This window comes from Dendrobates tinctorius, unplaced genomic scaffold, assembly GCF_039654945.1.
Source record: "Dendrobates tinctorius isolate UK_male_01 unplaced genomic scaffold, ASM3965494v1 ptg000014l, whole genome shotgun sequence".
NCBI lineage: Eukaryota > Metazoa > Chordata > Amphibia > Anura > Dendrobatidae > Dendrobates > Dendrobates tinctorius.
Window position 1 is genome coordinate 18,412,944 of NW_027361682.1, and position 13,264 is coordinate 18,426,207.

Here is a 13,264-nt window from a genome sequence, read left to right on the forward strand (position 1 = left end):
GCGGAACGCACCAAATTATAAAATAATAGTAGGCGTGTTCGCCGCCCGGGGTCCACCGTGCAGAGTTGGTATGCTGCTGCTAAGTAATGGTCGGACGCTCAATATGGCGGTATAACACACGCGGGTTAAACGTCACTCAGTGTGCGCTGGGCGAACTCTGCTACCTCACAGAGCCGCACTAACGCTAATACACAAATGCCGAGCCTGTTCACACTCACAGCGCTCGGGGAGAAGACCGATCGGTATATGGTCACAAGACTCTGGCCCCAGGACATAGGACCAGCATCCCTCTAGACCTACCGAGCGTGTAGCGTCGCAGCTGCAAACGCCGCTTACAGAAACCGACTGCCGCGAAGCGACAGGGCCTGCTGTGGTACGATGGTGCCCTATGGCAGGCGACACCATTGGACGCTAGTGCTGAGAAGTGACGAGCACTTGTGGCCTATGGCTAGCCACTGGCTGACACTGACTCTGCAACTAATTCCCTAACCACATAAGTAATATCAAAGGGAGGAGAATTTTAATGAGTCATTCACCAGGTACATGCATCCGTCATCATCCACACATATAGCAACTAGAGTCTATACTAGCGCATGGCCGAGCGGCCATGCTGACCTTTAATAGCCGTGCGCTTCCGGGACCTACCTGATGCTCCAGATGGACCAATCGGAACAGGAGAAAGACCTGAGCATGTGACTACCGATCCCCAATGGGAGATCGTCTCATGAGCATGCTCAGTGGGCCGAAGGAAAGACTTAGCCTCTGGAGTCTTTTGCTGCTGGCCAGGCTGCATTGCCATAACTGAACAAGAGCTGACAGTAGCAGCTGAACCCACAATGCTGGTGTAGGCTGAACACCAGGATCGTGAAGTCTGCTGAGCAGGCTCCACTGCGGCCAGAGGGGAATGGGAGACCAAAGGTGGCAAGGCTCAGGATTCCCGCTGTGCAGCGCTTGGAACCTGACGACTAACAGTTTCAGTGTAAGGAGATCAGTCTCATCAGGACTAGAAGATTTACTTATCAATGCAGTGTAAAATAGTTTGTAGTATAAAATACGGGGCAGATCCACTTTAATATCAGTCTAAATTAAGGATAATTTATCTTCGTGTCTGGAAAATATGACATAAATTAGAATTTTGTTGTGCAACCTTTTAAAATTAGTTTTGGTTTTCATTTTATGCGTCACTAACCCCCCCGAGCGTAGTAAGGAGTGTTCTACTTGCAGGAAAAAAAACTTTGTAGTGAATTGAATTTCCTGATAAAATCTGCATGACTGTCACCTTCCCAAGGATCGTACTTTTATTAATTAACTCTTCAAATTAGTAAGTATAGCCTAGACGCAGGGACAGACATACCTTTACACCCTGCCCTTGAGGGCTACTTACACCTCCAATACTTTCAGTCTCGGAAACATTATTGAACTGCAAAGGTCCCACTGACCGTTCCGGCACAGGGATTCACTTCTATTTGTGTTCCTCCCCTACCACAGTGTTCATTTTAGGACATGATCACATATCAAAGTCAAACATCAGAAATACTCTGTCTGATACCTGACTCAGTGTACTAGCTGAGACCCTTATGGAGGTATATCTACATGAGGCACTTACATAGACATTTGTTTTCAAATAATTTTATTGTTTTTTTGGAAATAAACAGGGTAGGGAAAGGAAGGTAGGAAGGGAGGGAAGGGAGTGGGGAATAAACAACCTTGTACAGGTACGGAAAAAAATTTAAAAACTAGAGAACCCACAAACAGGCATAGAATAACATATACCGAATAACAACATAAAAGAAAAAAAAAAATCGACAATCCTTATTATGGGGTAACATTCTTGGAAGGAGATACAGCATCCCAGTACTAAAGCGCCCAGGTTTAAACTTCAAAATATAGTGCCTCTTGTTAAGTCTAGTTGATATGAAATTTTTTGTTCCAGGTCTTCCATTTTTTTGAGCATTTGTGAATGTGATTGTTGTTGATCGCAAATCTGCGTTCTAAATCGCTGTGTTGGCCTATCTTGTCAAGTATGTCTGAAAACTTGGGAACCTCTGCTTTCTTCCACCATTGTGCTAACATGGTCTTGGTCACTAAGAGGATGTGTATGATAATGTGTCTTACCGAATCATCAAATTGTTCCATGTCTAAAGAAAGAAGTGCTCTTTCGGGTGTAATTATGAAGTCCTTAGCAATGAGGCTAATGTGCTGTGTGATTTGAAGCCAGAGGTTTTTGATTTTTGAACAACCCCAGAAAATATGGTAGAGGTTCCCTTGGTGTCCACAATCTCTCCAGCACAAGGAAGATAGCTCTGTGTTAAAATGCGATAACCTCGTCGGGGTATAGTACCATCTATTTAACAATTTGAAATAACTCTCATGAAGACCCATTGATATGTTGGAATTGTAAGTGTTTTTGATGGCATCGTTCCAGTTCTCGAGACGGATATCAGCACCAAAATCGGACTCCCATCTCTTCATGTATATGTTTTTGTGGCTCGTTAGGTCTTTGACAACAGATCTATACAAATCACGCAGACTCCAGAGGTTTTTATTTTTAAGGTTGCACAGTAGTGAAGATAGCATTTCATAATTCAAAGTCTTCCCTTTTATGAATTTCCAAATTCTGTCTTTCAACATGGTGTAAAAGACTAGCTCAGATGACGGTAAATTATATTTAACCCTGATCTCACCGAATTTCAGGAACTCCACTCCACTAAAAACATCCCCCACCCTTTTAATTCCAGATTTCCCCCAAACCTCCGGTATCGGGAGATCATCCATCAGTGCCAATGAAGAAAGAGGCAACTTTAAGATTTGCTCTGCTTTTTTGATATTTTAGTCGGTTTAATGAGATCCCTCCAGGCTGAGATTATCGGCCGGAATATAGGATGAGATGAGTTCGCACTGGGCTTTTGCAGAAGGAAGTGAAAGAAAAGTTTTTGAATGGAACCTCTATCACTAGCATCTCTCTCCAAGCCATACCAAGCTGGATGTGTCATGTTTTCAGTAAACCAGTGCCAGCTCTGTTTGATGAGCGAGGCCTGATAATAAGCGTATATGTTGGGCAGTCCTGCGCCCCCATGTTTTTTATTTTTGTACATCAAGTCTGCAGATATTCTTGCTTTTTTACCTTTCCAAATAAATAATCGGATGAGCTCTTGAGCTCTATCAATGGTTTGGCGCGGAAAGCTAACTGGTAAAGTCCTAAATATGTATAAAATTTTGGGAAGGATAAAAGTTTTGACTGCCAGAATCCTCCCAAAGTTGGAAGTCTCTAGCTGAGCCAAAAAGGATAGATCGCCTGTAATAGTCTTTATAATGCTGTCTAAATTGGCCCTAACTGTGGCTTGGATTGATCCTGCTATTCTAATCCCTAGATAGACAATCTCTTTCTCCTTCCAAATGAACTGGTTTTGGGCCTTTATTTCGCTAATTTCAGATTGTTTCATGTTTAGAGTTATAAATTTTGATTTGTTTGGGTTTATCTTAAAATAAGATGCTCTAGAGAATTTTTCTAGTTTAACTGAAAGGGCTTTAATGGAGTTTGCAGGATCCAGTAGCGTGAGGAATAGATCATCTGCGAATAATCCAATTTTAAAATTTCGTGATGGCAGTTCAAAGCCTTTAATATCATTGTTTATTCTTATTTTTTCGGCTAGGGGCTCTATGGCAAGCACAAATAGAAGGGGGGACAGGGGGCACCCCTGTCTCGTGCCATTGGTAATGTCGAACGGGTTGGAGAGGAAATTGTTTGCACAAATCCTGTCACTCGGACCTGAGTACAAGGCGAAGACTGTTGATAGAAACTTCTCATCAAAGCCAAATCTAGCGAGAGTTGCTTTTAAGTAAAGCCAATTTAGCCTATCAAACGCCTTCTCGGCGTCCAGTGCCAGAAAAGCAGTTTGGGGTCTCAGGTTGGTCGCTAAATTTATCAGATTCAACACCCTTCTAGTTCCATCTGAGGCCTGGCGGCCCTCTGTAAAGCCTATTTGATCATCCACCAACAGACGTGGAAGGATGTTTTTTAATCGGTTTGCAATGATCTTTGAGTAGATTTTAATATCGCTATTTATGAGTGATATTGGCCTATAGCTCTGTATCCTCTCGGGGTCCCCCCCTCCTTTGGAATCATGATAATTGTTGCCTCTAACATCTCCTTTGGGAAGGAACCCCAAGAGGACGCCAGATCAAAGACGGAAGCCAGCTGTGGAGCCAGAACTTTTGTAAAGGATTTATAGTAGTCTCCAGAGAAGCCATCCGGCCCTGGTGATTTTTGGGACTGCAGTTTCTTGATTACGTCAGCAATTTCTCTCTCTGTAAAGGGGCTATTGACATAACTCAAGTCCAGCTCATCGACTCTTGGTAGATCAATACTCTGTAGAAAAGAATCTACAAAATTTTACATAGACATTTGTAACTTAGGTACTTATGGTCCATTTATGAAGCTACCATGGCTGGATTACTTAAGGAGACATCTATGGAGAAGGCTTTGGAGCACATCTCTATGAACAAAGTACCCATGGAGACAAATGCGACTGTGGCATGAGTGGTTACAGCTTTGGTTAAGTCATTTAAGGGGGCATTTGTGGCTGATGTCGGGATACATCTGGAGGTATCTGTGTCTGGGCCGCTTATAGGCACTTCTATGTTGAGAACTTTTAAAGGGACATTTTTGGCTCAGGCACTTATGAGCACATTTCCATTTGGGGGTATTTATGACTAAGCTAACTATGGGAGTGTCTATAGCTTAATCACTTATAAGGGCATGTGTTACTGAGGTCCCTATACCTGTGACTGACCCATATGGTGGGTTGAAGCACTATTTTGGCTAGAGATTTTAAAGGATCATTTGAAAGATATACTCATAAGCACTTTTCCAATTGGGATGTTAAAGAGGACATTTGCCGCTGGGGTTAGGTGGCATCCATGCCCAAGCCACTTATAAGGGTATTGGAGGCTGAGGGAATTTTTGGCCTTGAGACAGCTCCATTTATGGGAATTTTCTTCTTGGCTGAGAACTTATGAATATATGTCTGGCTGGGGTGTATATGTGAAGGTCTTATGGGGCATCTATTCCTGGGGCACTTATAGGGCTTCCATAGCTAAGGGTTATCTGTGGCTTTGGGAGAATTTGGGGTTACAGGCCCTATGGAGGGTATTGTGGGGTGCAGTATTGGGGTTATAATGTGACAACTTTCCATTTCTATATACTATAGGACAGGAGAAATTCCCAGACTAAAATGCACAGCAATATATGAGGGCTCCTATGATAGGATCAAGAAGAAGAAAGTGAAAGTAGTATTACTATTTAATCCTCAGAGCAGAAGCTAGTTTGTTGACGGGACGTTATCCCCTGCAGAGCTCCTGTGTAATCCTGCACTCTGCAACGGACCCTCACAAGGGAGAAGTAAATCCCAAGTCCTCTCGATCACACACATCTCAGGTAAGATACATGGAATGTGACTTTGCAGTGAGGACACTAAACCTGCACAGTGATTAGCTGCAGCGCACTATGAGTCTTCAGAAAATGGTTATTGGGAGATCAGCTTATTGGTTTCCAATACTCACCCTGAGAGCCGGCCGTGCTCCTAGTCCACTAATCCTGCAGTCTGTCTTCTCCCTATGTATTCTGCATGCGAGCTATTGACCTCTGTTGTCAGCTGTTCCTATTCAAGTTTGCATTTTTTGGACAATCTGACAATCAATAAACTATTTGCACATACAAAGTTACTCAATACTATGCCAACTGCAACTAGACATTTAGGGATTGCACGACACCCTTCGTCACATTTGTTTCTGTGATCTGTGACAGCTGCTTAACAGCAACATGGCTGAAATTATATTAGTTCCAAAGTCTGCCTGGCTGTGTACTAGGACGGTGCGGGGAGTAATATTCTATAATTATCCTATAATGCTGTGACGATGCATAATGATGCACTTCACCCAGATTCCCCAGAAAACGAGAGACCCTCAAAGGGAATGTGTCAGCAGGATTTCTCCCCTCAAACTATTTATAAGCACACGTGTTCAAAGACAAGTCCAGAAATACCTTTACATGGTCAGTCTGTTCCTCCATTACTGAGAAATCTGTATTTGTATTGATATGCAAATGAGACTGAAGTGCTATGGTAGATCTGTAGCTTCTGTCACTCCAGCTCTATTTTTTGAAAGCCCTACATGCACATGTACAAAGTTTCGGAGTAACATCCTGCTGACAGATTCCCTTTAAGAGCATATGTTTAGTAATGCTACATAAATCCAGAAATCATTCAATATGTATATGTTTAACACAGATACACTGTGTTCTCTGGTATTAGCCATTTCATACAGTACATTGTATTCGCTTTCCTTGTAGACTGCACTAGCAGAATAGTGAGTGCAGCTCTGGGGTATAATACAGGATGTAACTTGGGACCAGTACAGGATAAGTAATGTAATGTATGTACACAGTGACTGCACTAGCAGAATAGTGAGTGCAGCTCTGGGGTATAATACAGGATGTAACTTGGGACCAGTACAGGATAAGTAATGTAATGTATGTACACAGTGACTGCACCAGCAGAATAGTGAGTGCAGCTCTGGAGTATAATATAGGATGTAACTCAGGATCAGTACAGGATAAGTAATGTAATGTATGTATACAGTGACTGCACCAGCAGAATAGTGAGTGCAGCTCTGGGGTATAATACAGGATGTAACTCAGGATCTGTACAGGATAAGTAATGTAATGTATGTATACAGTGACTGCACCAGCAGAATAGTGAGTGCAGCTCTGGGGTATAATACAGGATGTAACTCAGGATCAGTACAGAATAAGTAATGTAATGTATGTACACAGTGACTGCACCAGCAGAATAGTGAGTGCAGCTCTGGGGTATAATACAGGATGTAACTCAGGATCAGTACAGAACAAGTAATGTAATGTATGTACACAGTGACTGCACCAGCAGAATAATGAGTGCAGCTCTGGAGTATAATACAGGATGTAACTCAGGATCAGTACAGGATAAGTAATGTAATGTATGAACACAGTGACTGCACCAGCAGAATAGTGAGTGCAGCTCTGGGGTATAACACAGGTTGCAACTCAGGATCAGTACAGGATCAGTAATGTAATATATGCACACAGTGAGTGCACCAGCTGAATAGTGAGTGCAGCTCTGGAGTATAATACAGGATGTAACTCAGGATCAGTACAGGATCAGTAATGTAATGTTTGTAGACAGTGACTGCACCAGCAGATTGTATTGCCAATGACTATGATTAGATTATAATGGGAATAGAGTTATTCAAAAAAGTAAAGTGACACAAAACTACTATACACTGAAAAACTGCCATTTATTCCTCAACTCCTTGCATCACATAGATACAATAGTACACTCCACAAAATACCCCAAATTAGGTACTCTGCCATTTATCTCCTTTAATAATTTTGATAAGCACCCACAAAATTATACTTCTATACCATGTGCAGATGATACTTCATGTATCTCCTAATTAATATAGACACTCAATACGAAAATATTGCCCAACTACTACAACCTGCTCCTCCAAATGCTGCAGGATGCTCAAATAATATAATCCGCAAGTAATACTGCCATATTTTGCCCAACTATAATAATTTCCAAACATTATAGCTATATAATATCTAAATAATACAGCCATATAAACATAAGGTAATACTAATATATTGTGCATTGTCCAACTACTACAATTCCTAAATCGAATCCAAGTAAAACAGCCACTGCTACAGTTCCTAAATAATATGGCCAAATAGTCCACAAATAATATAGCCAATATATCGTAAAACAATTCTGCTATACATTGCCCAATTATTAAAATTACCAATAGCACCCAGCTAATACAGCCATACAGCGCTCAAACAATATGATACATTGCCCAAATGATTCAGATATAGTATTATCTCTATCACTCCATGATCCTACATTGTGTTAGTGGTTGCACCATAGCATTGAAATATCCTGGGAACCATTTCTACCTTTATGTGGACACGTAGGGGAATTTTTGTATATGTAATTTTTGGCACTCTGGGCAGTTTTGATGTGTGGGATGATTGCTATAATTGACAAGACTTGCCCTTCATGCACATTTACTACTCATTAGAAGCTCCTACTAGATAGAGCACCACATTCACTAAACTAGCTGCATTGATGGTCAACCACTGAGCGGCAGAAGGCAAGCGTTTACAGAGGAGCTAAGACAGTCAATTGTGAATTAAGCCCCCGTCACACATAGCGACGCACCAGCGATCCCGACAATAATATGACCTTGTTAGGATCGCTGGTGCGTCGCTACATGATCGCTGGTGAGCTGCCAAACAGGTAGATCTCACCAGCAATCAGGACCCGTAAAGACGCGGGAAACAAGCGAAGCACGACACTTAATTACCCGCTGTGTACCTAGGATACCAGCGTGCACGCGCTGGGAGCTGGTATCCAAGGTAAACAGCGGGTAACTAAGCGCGCGGCGCTTAGATACACAGCGGGTAACTAAGCGACGCGCGCGCTTAGTTACCCGCTGTTTACCTTGGATACCAGCTCCCAGCATCTGCTTACAGCGCTGGGAGCTCGCTGATCGATGATCTCCTGCTGCCACACGCGATGCGTGCTGGCCAGCGGGAGACCAACGATCAAAAAAATGTCCTGGACATTAGAGCACGATCAGTAATACCCGGCGGGGGGCCGGTCGCTGATAAGTTGTCACACACAGCGATTCCCTGGTGAGATCGCTGTTGCGTCACAAAACTTGTGATGCAGCAGCGATCTCGCTGTGTGATGGGGGCTTTAGGGTCATGTATGAACATTGATTTCTAAGGAACTTCTTGTCTTTTCATTGGTTACAATGGATCAGAATTATGATGGTGGCCACCACTTCAGCTTGGTGAGGAGATTTCAAACACCATTTTCCCTGAGATTTTTTCCACTTTTTCTTGCAAATTTGAGAATCTAGTAAAGCATCAAAACTTTTTGTGGTCTAGTGAGTTTGTCATATTCAGTGCTAGTAACAATTGAGCGAAATCTAGATATCCTAAAGGAACTACCGGTATATTGAAGCTGCCACACCTTCAGTAATTATCTGGCAGGTTTAAAAAAAAAGTTAAGAATGGGTAAGAATGAGATATGGCAATAAGCAGGTAGTAAATAAAAAACGAGCAAATGAAAACAAGCTGAAGGCATCAGGAATAGAAAAGGAGCTATTGACATAACTGGTGCCAAGTTACCAACACCTTTAATAATATCCTGAAGGTCTTCGCAGTAAAGATAGGCATGGGCCACAATGATCAATGGTAATAAATGGTATAGAAAAACAGGAGCAAAGAAACACAACCTCAAGGCGTTAAGTGTAAAGTATTGTCACTAATATAATGGGTGCCAAGTTGCCAATTTGCACCTTTAAAACCTGCCAAAATGTTATGGTTGGTTATAATAGGACTCAATGAAGATTGCATAGTTGTTTTCTTGATTAAATTGTCTCAAGGCACAAGGGGCACCGAGTAATAAGCAGATTTTATTGGCACCTGTTGTATCTCCATGATTAACTTACATGACCCAGATAAAGTCTGTTGTGAAAATCAAGCAAGGCTATAATGATGATGACACACCTTTACTAAATATGTGACAGATCTTACGAGAAAAGGTAGGAACAGGCAGAAATGAGATATGATGACGGGTGATAAATCGTGCAAATACAGTAGCAATAAGAAACAGGCTCAATGCATTAAGGACAGAATAATGGTTACATGCTGTCCAACTTTGAAAGTTGGCATCATGAAGCCAGTCAATATTGCAGAAGCCAAAGTGCCCTGCCAGGAATTATAAGCTCGAATTATAACACTCGTCCATGTCCATTCTACCACCTCTCTTTGTATATTTTCCAACCCTGACAACCCTGGTCCGCCTGATAAACCGGGGTACAAAAAACTCATGTAAAACTCTTATTTTCTCAAGGTTTCATCAGGGTCCAGGAGATTTTCCAACTCTTCTAGAGCTGTAGCAGGTGTACCTTTTTTGCAGAAGCCTCCCTGACATTTCAAGAGAGTTTGCAAATAGGGATATAATGGATACCAGGTTGATAACTGGAACTTTTTAAATCTGCAATCAGTTTGCCTTTGGATGAAATAGTTTTCAAGAAACATTTCACAAAGGTGCTCTAGATCTAGACATCTTAAGTCACAGGTGGCACCAAGTACCAGACAAGTTTTTACTTAGCACCTGCTGTATTTGTAAGTATAACTAGAAGGTCGTGGCACTGGGGGCAAAATCTGTAACAGGAACCCCACAACTGCTGTTACAACTGCTACCACCTATAGTATCTGGTAACAAAGAATTTTTGATGAAATGGCAGTGAATAGACACCAAAATCTAGATACTTGGTAGAGTTGGTACAAATTGATTTGTAGGACTTTGTCCAGTAGCCACATTAGTAATTTGCAGACATCAGATGGAAGGTTTTTTGGAACCTTGTACTACCTACCAGCATCTGCTGCCTGGTGCAGCGCCACATGTGCATTTCACTGCAACATTGAGTTCACTTCAGATTGGCTAATCAAGAGCGCCAATGATGCCGTGACGTAAGAAGCAGCGGTTCACAGGACTACTGTCTGACATCCCCATATTACTGAAATGACCACTGAGTAAGATCCTCCTATCAATATTTGCACTTGATAGGGTGTGGACCTAAAGATTAGGACTGAAATCACTAATACAATAGGAGCCAGCTTGCCAACATCTAAAGATTTACAATAATTTTTTAATGGAAACTCAATGTGAGACAGAAAATTAAGAAGAGTCATTAATTTGCAACACCCTAGATCCTACCAAAAGCTTAGCAGAAGACGAGGGTTTGGTTGGCGCCATGGTGTAAGGGTACAAAGGTAGCAATTGCACCCAAGTCTCCTGGTACTAATATAATGGGTGCCAGGTCGCCAATGGTTTACCCTTCCTAAATACCAACTTGTAGTTGGATGTGATAGGTTTCAGTAAGCATTGCATAACGTGTTCTCAATGACAGCTTCTCCAGGCACAGGTGGCACAGAGTACTAAGTGGGGTTTTACTTGGCACCTGCTGTATCTTACATATGGTTACATAGGTTGAAAAAAGGCCTAAGTCCATCAACTTCAACCCTTCTTTGTTATAATAAATCAGTAGAGTAATAACTAGAAGAAGCGATGGTAGACAACACCAGAGAGTGGTGCTCTGTTACACATTTTTTAATTGGTGTTCCTTGAGTTTCACGTTTCGCCTTCTCTTGGCACCTGCTGTATTGTATTGCATGAAAGTTTATGTACCTACCCACTTATGTATCAAATAATGATATGATTGTAAAGTTTTATTAGTGCAAGCAAAGTTACAAGGAGGAGATGGAAACGTACAGCGAAAGCTTACTCAGGTGCACGGGGATCATTAACTCAGACAGAATGTAAATAACAGAAAGTATTTTCCCCTTAGCTGTGTTTCTTCATCAAAATGACTTGTTGCTGGAGTCAACTTTTCCTTATAGTATGTTATGTATGAGAATGACCTGTCATCAGGTTGTAGTTTTGAATTGCACTATTCATTTTACTATATAATCTAAGGGGAAAAAAAGTGAAATTTATAAAAGAAAAAAAAGAAATGGTTTGTATCACCATTTTTAAATAGATTTTTGCATTGATTGAGCCATTCAGCATGTTTCACGTTTTACTGATACAATTCTAGAAAACTAATGTTGATTGCTTATTAATGTATTTCTTAGGGAGGCACTGCGACCCCCTCTAAAATATATATATATATATATATATATATGGTATCTAATTCTGATGTTTTGATTTCTTTCTTTTACAGCTTAAACAGTTTTATATTTTGACCCATTGGACTTTTACAGATTCAACAATATTGAATATCTTTTTTATTTTTTCCTTTTATTTTTTTCTTTTGGATGAGGGAAAAGAGGGGGGATTCAAACTATTTTTTTTTGTTTTGTAATTTTTTTGTTTTTGTTTTTAGTTTTCACTTAATCTTTTATTCCCCATATATACTGCATGTGATTACCTGCAATACTTCAATACACAAACAACAATCTTCTTTGAAGCCTACAGTAATCGACAACTTATCATAGGGATGGTGCAATCTTGGTACAATACATTTATTGTTAGGTCTGTTTGCAAAGGCGGTGCGCTAGTTAGCATTATATCTCTCTCCCCTCCCCCACAGATGTAACAATGTGTCCGCCACAACAAAACTTGCCAGATGGTGAATGACTAAACTGCACAACTCCATGGCACAAACTTAGAAACATTTACTTCCCTATAATAGATAGACAGATAGATAGATATGAGATAGATCAATAGATAGATAGATAGATAGATAGATATGGGATAGATCGATAGAGAGATAGATAGATAGATAGATCGATCGATAGATATGGGATAGATAGAGAGATAGATAGATAGATATGGGATAGATAGATAGTTAGATAGATAGATAGATCGATCGATCGATAGATAGATAGATAAAAAATGTAGGCAGCTCACTAATTGGAATAATAGAAAAAGTAATGATTTAATAGCCCATAGTGGTGGCCAACACAATTTCAAGGGTGAGATGAGATAGATAGAAAGACAGAGAGATGTGAGATAGCGAGTTATTATCCTAGGGACCGGTAGAAGCGCACACCAGCGCGAAACGGCCGTTGTCCGATCTGTTTCCACACCATTCTCTCCTGCCTCTGCATTTTAATGTGATTCCAAATAAAGGACAATTTTAATGGGATGGTGAGTCCATTCTCTTTTCTATTTTTTTGATAAAGACATTATCCTGCATCTGTTAGTACATTTTATTTCTCTCCATTATGTGTTACTTATCTCATGTTCCTCCTGTAGTGAACTTTATCCTGTAGACAGTGTACATGTTTACATTTACTGCACTTGCGGACCCTATGTACAAGAATATTACTACTATAATACTGCACCTATGTACAAGAATATAACTACTATAATACTGCCCCTATGTACAAGAATATTACTACTATAATACTGCACCTATGTACAAGAATATAACTACTATAATACTGCCCCTATGTACAAGAATATATCTACTATAATACTTCCTGCTATGTACAAGAATATTACTACTATAATACTGCCCCTATGTACAAGAATATAACTACTATAATACTGCCCTCTATGTACAAGAATATGACTACTATAATACTGCCCCTATGTACAAGAATATAACTACTATAATACTGCCTCTATGTACAAGAATATAA

At 40.7% G+C, this 13,264-nt stretch overlaps 1 protein-coding gene across 4 annotated transcripts in view; it reads left to right on the forward strand.

Moving 5' to 3' along the window:
• Positions 1–5,287: 5,287 nt before the first annotated feature.
• The window catches only part of LOC141072482 (uncharacterized), a 90,292-nt gene continuing 82,315 nt past the window's right edge, over positions 5,288–13,264 (forward strand). For 2 of the 4 annotated variants that reach the window (XM_073559759.1, XM_073559766.1), the window contains exon 1: positions 5,290–5,437. The gene's annotated coding sequence lies outside the window, so the exon portion shown is untranslated. Of the gene's footprint in view, positions 5,438–13,264 lie in introns of all 4 variants that reach the window. The other 2 variants (XM_073559780.1, XM_073559774.1) reach the window with 2 other exon arrangements.